The sequence below is a fragment of the Vombatus ursinus genome, unplaced genomic scaffold (assembly GCF_900497805.2).
Source record: "Vombatus ursinus unplaced genomic scaffold, bare-nosed wombat genome assembly UNPS02014837.1, whole genome shotgun sequence".
Taxonomy (NCBI): Eukaryota; Metazoa; Chordata; class Mammalia; order Diprotodontia; family Vombatidae; genus Vombatus; species Vombatus ursinus.
In genome coordinates this window covers 11,924,863-11,932,914 of record NW_020954615.1, presented here as the reverse complement: position 1 = coordinate 11,932,914, position 8,052 = coordinate 11,924,863, and positions in this window count along the sequence as shown.

Sequence of the window (8,052 nt, the reverse complement as noted above, 5' to 3'; positions counted from 1 at the left end):
CCCCCCCCCCCCCCCCCCCCCCCCCCCCCCCCCGTCCCTTCATTGTAGCTGCTAAAATGAAGAGATTTCACTTTTTACAAGGAACTCAGTGAAGATCATGGAATAGCTGGAAAGTTTGGCAAGCCTTTTTTTCCTTATCACTTGCCTGTTTATTTTCCAAAGCTTTTGTTTGTTTAGGTCATTGCTGTTTTAAAGGTTCACAAACAAGTTCGAAGTAAATCAAGCATAATCTGATTCTATCCTTGACAGACCTCTTTGAAATTTGAAAAAAAGTTCAGAAAACTTTTCTCCTGGAATTTCTTGTCTTTTGCCAATCAATCTGAGTCACATTTAAGGCTGTGCTCAAAACATCAAGGGACGTCTAAGTGCAACCCTGATTATTTGAAAACCATTTTTCTCAAATAACTTGAGTTTATTTAGTGATTTAGAGTTTGCAAAATGTTTTATGAAAACTATCTTTTTGGACCCCAACTAGCACTCAATTTGGAATCCTAGGATTTTAATTCTCATTTCTGCCACTTGTATTACTTCAGGCAAGTTACTTAGCCTGTTTTATTATCAGTTTTCTCTTTGGTGAAATGTGTTGAATTATGTTATGGGGTCTTTTGGTTCATTTCATCTCTAAATGTTATGACCTATTCCAACACAGTAAACAATAAAATATTACCTCCATTTTATAGATAAGTAAATTGATGTTCACAAAGATTTGTAGAGTCTTAGATCGATTTGTTTGTTTGTGATGAGGCAATTGGGATTAAGTGACTTGCCCAGGATCACACAGCTAGTAACTGTTAAGTGTCTGAGACTGGATTTAAACTCAGGTACTCCTGACTCCAGGACCAGTGCTCTATCCACTGCACCACCTAGCAGCCCCCTTATATTGATTTGGAAAGAAGGTTATTTATGATGACATCTAATCACATGCAAGATTCTGAGGTTCAGAAATGCATATAGAATCTTACAGTTAGAGGGGGAAGGACCCTCAGTGGTCATCCAGTCCTCATTGAACAGTTGAAGAAACTGAGGGCTAGGGAATTCAAATAACTTGCTCAAAGTCAGACAGGTAGGATTCAGGGGTAGGATTTGAATCCAAATTCTCTGACTGCAGAGACAAATGAGGGGTGAAAAAGCTCATCAGTCTGTTAGTTCAAAGGATTACATATGTACAACTTATAGGGACCATGGGAGTCACCCAGTCATCATTATCCTCTCATTTATCCTTGCCTTTTCTCTCCTTCAACTTTGACTTCTCTACACATACAATGAGGTTGGCCTAGGCGATCCTTAGGGTCCCCGCAGTTCTAACATTTTATGAATTTTTGATTTCATTCTATTTCTTTTAAAACCTTCCCCTCTTCCTAACTTCCCTATAAGTGTTGAGGGCATCACCATCCTCCCAAACTCCCAGGTCACACTTCACTCTGTCATTAAGTCCCCCACTCCATTCCTAATCTGAGCCAATGCCTGTCAATTTCACCTTTGTCATATTTCTTACATATGCTACCTTCTCTTTTCTGACATGCTCACCATTCTAGCCCTCGTGCCAACATTCTTGCAATTGCCTGCTTATTGGTCTGCTTGCCACAAGTCTTTCCTTACATTCCACCCAACATTCAACTACCAAAGTGATCCTTTTTTATTTTTTGGAGGCAATTGGGGTTAAGTGACTTGCTCAGGGTCACATAGCTAGTATCTGAGGACAGATTTGAATTCAGATCCTTCTGACTCGAAGGATACATCTTTAACCACTGTGCAACCTAGATTCTCCAAAGTGTACTCATTAACAGTGGCTTCCTATCACTTTCAGGATCAAATATGAGCTACTGTTTTACTTTTCAAACCCATTATAAGCTGTCATTTCCTACCTTTCCAGTCTCCTTATGTCTTACTTTGCTATGTGTGCTCTGTGATCCAGTGACAGTAGCCTCCTTGCTATTCCTCACTAAAGACACTCCACCTTCCATTTCTGTGAATTCTCATTCTCTGTCTCTGTCCCTCTCTGTCTCTCTGTCTCTGTCTTTCTTTCTTTCTCTCTCTCTCCACCCCACCCCCCTACACAGGAGATGCTCTCTCTCCTCATATCTACCTCCTGTAACCTCATACTTCATTCACTCTAAAGTCATCTCCCATTGACACCGTATATTTCTTTGAAGTTTGTAGTTGCTTGCATGTTGTCTCTCCCATTGGCATATGAGCTCCTTAAGGTGGAAATCATTTCTTCGCTTTTCTTTGTATCCCCAGTAAATTGTATTAAATAGTATATAAGCCAATGCTAAGTAAATCCTTTAAGTGACCTAACAAAAAAGTGTTTGACTGACTATTCTCTTTCCTTTGGACCACAGTTTCCTCATCTGTCAAAAGCATCAGTTTTGCTTATGATGCTCATATTCTCTAGGCACCAATATCAGAAATATTTCTCTCCATTTGTCTTCCATGTGCTGGGTACTGTGTTAAGTGCTGGAGATAAAGAAGAAAAACAAAATCATTCCTGCCTTCAAAGAATTTACATTCTACTGGGAGTAATATGAAGAAAATAGTTTTTCCCCCTGATAACTAATTTTAGATGCTGAAGGTTGCAAATCAACCAGAAAATAGAACAGAAAATTCCTATTCCTAAAAGTAGGACCTCTTCCCAATTCCTACCTCTCAATTCTGACTTTCATGCAGGACTTTCCTATTTTCAATAAAAGGGAAAGGAAAAAAAGTATTTTGAAGTACCCACTATGTTCTAGGCACCAGGTTAAGCACTTTGCAAATATTTTCTCATTTGATCTTCATGACAACACCATTAAAAATGTGTGTATGTATATGTATTTGTATGCATAGATGTGTATATGTGTGCACGTAGGTATATGTGTGTTTATACACATAAATTATTATTATTCATATTTCACAGTTGAAGAAGTAGACAGAAGAAAATGACTTGCCCGAGGTCACATAGATGATAAGTGTCTGAGTCCATACTTGAAGTCAGGTCTTCCTGACTCCAGGTCTAACATTCTATCCATTTGGTATTTAACTTTCCTCCTTATCCCAAGGATAGATTTTTTTACTTTCAGACATATTGAAAGCAAGATCATCACCTTTTGGATTTATGACTAGTGCAGAAATTGAGATGCTGTCAGATCAGGGCTCCCGAGCAGTCAATTGAGCCCCAGTTACTGCAACCACTTCTTTTCCCCTCTTGGCAGTCTTACTGCTCCCAATAAGAGTCTTGCCAAAGATTAAGGGCTGGGCTGTGAAATGAGGATTCAGTAATGGATGCTGATTTTCTTGTCAATTACATTTGAGAGAGAAATAAACCCAAGCCCTGGTTGCTGATAAGGCTGGTAATGACCGCTGATATCCTCTGATCACCGTTCATCATGGAGATGTTTGGCTCAGATGAAGCCAATGGCCTCAAACATAAAACTTACCAAATTAACAGTTGCCATTTCAGGAGATGGAAGTACCATAAACCTTGCAGTGCTAATAGCTAAGAATTGATGGAGAATTTCCTTAGCAGCTTTCCATTAAGCATTATGCAGCACTGAGGCTTCAATCCGACTTTCTTTAAGAAATATCCCAATAGGTGGTGTAAATTAGCCCCCTGGTAGAAGATGTCTTTAATTAAAGACTGTGTAGAATGATGCAAACAATTTGGGGCATCATTTAGCTCAGTCATTTCCTCAAAGGAGGCCAAAATCTGAACAGAAAAAGTGCCTTTCCTGATTGCGAGATTTCACTGTTCTTTCAGTCCTGGTTTAGGCAAACCACTTCACTAAATTCCTTATGCCATTCCTTATAGGTTCCTTTGAGAACCTTGGGTTCCCAAAGTCTGAGCCAGCCAAGCCCAAAGTCTAGTGGATTATTCCAGGCTTGACAGACATCACATATGGATGTGGCATTGGGTGCAAGAATGTTGACAGGGAACCATACAAGGTAACTTAACTTAATAAACATTTCTTAAGCATTTACAATGTGCTGAGTGCTGTCCTGAGGATACACAGAAATACACAAAGGTTATACAGAAAATTTCTATAGTCCTTGTGCTTAAGGAATTTGCATTCTTCTTTGGGAAATGCCACATATGGAGATAATTAAATGCCAAGTATAGGTATAGGGACTGGACTTATGATTCAATTAGTCTAGGGAACTCCAGAGATGAGGAAACTCCCTCTGCCAAGGCATGTTGGCACCTTAAGCGACATGCCCAATGTCACATAGCCAAAATATGTCAGAAGTAGGAGCTGAATTCAGTTCTTTTTGATTATGGGGACAGCTCTCTATTCCATCATACTACCTCTTATACAAAATATACACAAAGTAACTTCTTGGGGAACAACTTGGAGGTCAGGATAGATTTTCTGTAAGAAGGAACACTTTTGGCAAGCTTTGGACTAAGCTTGAAATCTATGAGGTAAAGGTAATGAGGGTTGTGCCTTTCAAATATGGGGGCAGCCTGTGGTGAAGCATGGAAGTGGGAAATAGAATTTCATGTATGAGTAACTGGTAGGTATCTAGTTTAGCTAGAACATAAAATGAATGAGAATAACGTACAATTTGTCTGGAAAAGTTGTCTTGAGCCTTTCCAAGACAGAGAGTTTGTATTAAGAGTGAGTCATTAGAATATCTTATGCAGGTGAGTGATGTGGTCAGATCTGTGTTCTAGAAATATCAATTCAGCAAATATGTGTAGAATGATTTGGAGAAGGGAGAGACCAATTTGGAGGTGAATGTAATGGTTTATGAAGGAAGTGATAGGGTCTGAGCTAGGTTGGCAACTATGTTTCTTCATCACCTCATAGTAAAGAATACTGTGATAGCCTGCTGGATGGTCTCCCCGCTTCAAGTTTCCCTTCATCCCCGTCCATTCCCCAGTAAACTGTCAAATTCAGCTTCTGAATGTGCAGATCTGACTATGTCACCACCCCACTATTTAATGAACTCCACTGGCTACCTGTGACCTCCAGAATCAAATATAAACATATCAAAATTCTCCTTTTGGTCATTTAAAGCACTTTACAATCCAATCCCTTCCTACCTGTCCAGTCTTCTTCTACCTTATCCCCTCCCATCCATGTACTCAGCAATCCTGTGACACTGGCCATCCATGTACTCTGCAATCCTGTGACACTGGCAACCCTCCAGAAAACACACTATCTCTGGACACTTTCATTTGCAGTCTCCCACGCATGGAATACCCTCCTTCCTTATTTCTGTTTCCTGACTTCCTCCAAGTTTTAGCTAAAATCTCACATTGTATGAAAAAAAAAAAAACCTTCCCCGAACCCTCTTAATGCTAGTGCTAGCCTCTAGATATGTTCATTATACTTAGCAGTGGCCATTTTGTTTCTTCCATTATACACTGAGTTCCCTGAGAGTAGGGACTGACTTACCTTTCTTTGTATCCTGGAATTAGCCCAGTGCTTAGCACATAGTAGATGCTTAATAAGTCTTTATTGGCTGAGTGAGTAGAGACAAAGGAATGGATGTGAATGCTGTTAGAGATATTGAATTGAGAAGACTTCACACTTGATTAGTTATGGAAAGTGAGGGAGAGTGAAAAGTCCAGGATAACACCAAGGTTTTGAAGTTGGGTCATAGGCTTGATGGTGGTGCCCTCAACACTTTTCTGAATCGGATTCTGTTTTGAAATATTGAATTTGAAATGCTGCAGAGCATCCAATTAAAGAGAGAAAATAGATAATTGGTCATGTGAGATGAGATGAGAGAGAGAGAGAGAGAGAGAGAGAGAGAGAGAGAGAGATTAGGGCTAGTTATATAGATTTGGGAGTCAACCAAAGAGAACTCAGGTCAGAGATTTGGAGAACATTCACATTATTGGTGCTAGGACAAGGATGACGACGCCATGGTGGAAACTGAGAAAGTACATCTAGACAGTTTAGGGCAAAAGCAGGAGAAATCAGTGTCATGCAAATCTAGGAAGGAGGAGGTTTACAGGAAGGGACAAGGAGAGCTTTGGGAAATACTGGAGAGAGAACAAGAAGTCTGAAGCTTGAGAGGTTGTGTGCTTTGTCAGAGGTCACAAATAGGATAAATGGTAGAGGCAGGAATGAAACCAAACATTTCTCCAAATCCAGTAATCTTTGTAGTAAAAAAGATTCAGGACTTTGGTTCAGTGTCTGTCTCTGATACTTACTAGCTATCTACACCAGGGCAAATTACTACCATTTTCTGAGGCTTGGTTTTCTTCTCTGAAAATGGACATGATAATATTTGTTTTATCTGCCAGTCAGTCAGTATCGTGACAAAGGCAATTATATGCAATGAAACTCTATGGAAGAATGAATGACAAAAATATTTATTAAACATTTTCAATGTGTCAGGTACTATACTGGGTGCTGGGTACACACACATACACACACACACACACACATGATAACCCCTGCCCCCAAGATGCTTACATTCTAATAGAGAAAGATAGCACATATAAGTCACTAGAGGCCAGAGAGAAGTGTTCTTTTGTGGCGAAGTACAAGCAGTAGAGGAGTATATCAATGTAGGCAGGCAGATGTGGGCTGTGGTTAGGAACATGTTCAAAATAGCTTGCAATGGGACCAGTTATTTGAAGTGTCGCTTTTCCCATACACACTGGTTAAGATGGATGTTATAATAATATCTGATATGTATGTCATTTTAAGTGTTTTTCAAAAATGTTTATCCCTTCATTTAATCCCACAACAAACCTTATGATATAGGTGCTATTGGTATTTCCATCTTACCAAAGAGAACCAAAGCTCATAGAGATTACGTGGCTTGCTCAGGCTAGAAATCTCTGCATCACGAACCTCTGCCGTGAGGACTAGAATTCTTTCGATTACACCACGCTGCATCAATGCAAAGTGTAATTTGGGCCATAGCAATTACATTCACAGTTCTCTTTGAGGCATAAAAGATTTCAGAAAACTTTGAACGAGCAGCTAAATTTTTGTTTAAGATGATTTTAAAAAGCCCTGAATTTTTTTCTGAGTTCTTTTTCAAACAGTGACTCTGTCAGTCCTGAAATGAAGCTGAGGAATCAGGAAAGTTGCTAAGAATAGATGATAAAATAAAAGCCTTTGGCTTCAGAGCTTCTGCTCTTGCCCCATGAAACACAAAGCTGGAGAAACAGCACCTCTTTTACTTGTGCCTTCAAAGCCATCAGTCTGCCAGTTTGCATTGCTTGATCTCCAGGCCTCTCCCCATTCTATTTATTTTTGACATCTACAAACTTATGAAGAACTCATAGGGAAGCCTACTTGGGACAGAACACAAAAGCAGCTATTTGCATGTGAGAGGTATAGAGACAATCACAGACAATTGGGTGGTCTACCTCCCCCCAAAAATAGATGAAGGTTCTATTTTAAGGCTTCTGCATGGTGACCCAAATAATCATCACACAATGGCTAGTGTGGTCATGTATCTTCTTGCACTGAGCTGGGCTGCTATTCCTCAGGAGAGCAGATTCAACATGGTTCCTATCCTTTGCTTTTATGGAGACTGAGTCATATTCTGCTCTCAAAGCCTTCCCCCTGGGAGAGATTGGAAGTAAGGTGTGAGGGCGCTATAAGTAGAGTGATACCAAACATCATTCTAGGTAGGAGCTGGGGATAAAAGCCCCAAACAAGACGGACTCTGACTTTAAGAAGTTTATATACTAATCAAAACTATCATGTATGTAAATGGGTATATATAAAATATGCTGGGTAAATAGAAGGTTAAGTTAGAGAGGATAGCACTAGCAGCGAGGAGGGGAGTGGAAAAAATCTAAAAAAGTGGTATTTGAACTGAGTCTTCAAGGAAGCCAAGGGTTCTGAGATGAGAAAAACATTTCAGGCAAGATGGCAGATAGAGTGTCATGTGTGCAAAATAGTGAGGAGGTCAGTGTGCATAGATTGTAGAATGTGTGGAGGGGCATATTGTAATAAAGGTGGAAATACAGAGATTTGCTAGGTTGTGATGAGGTTTAAATGTCAAATGAAGAAATGCATGTTTGATGCAGAAATGCAAGGAGTCAAGTGAAGTTCATTGAGTGTGGTCAGACCTGTACTTTAGGAAAAAATCACTTTG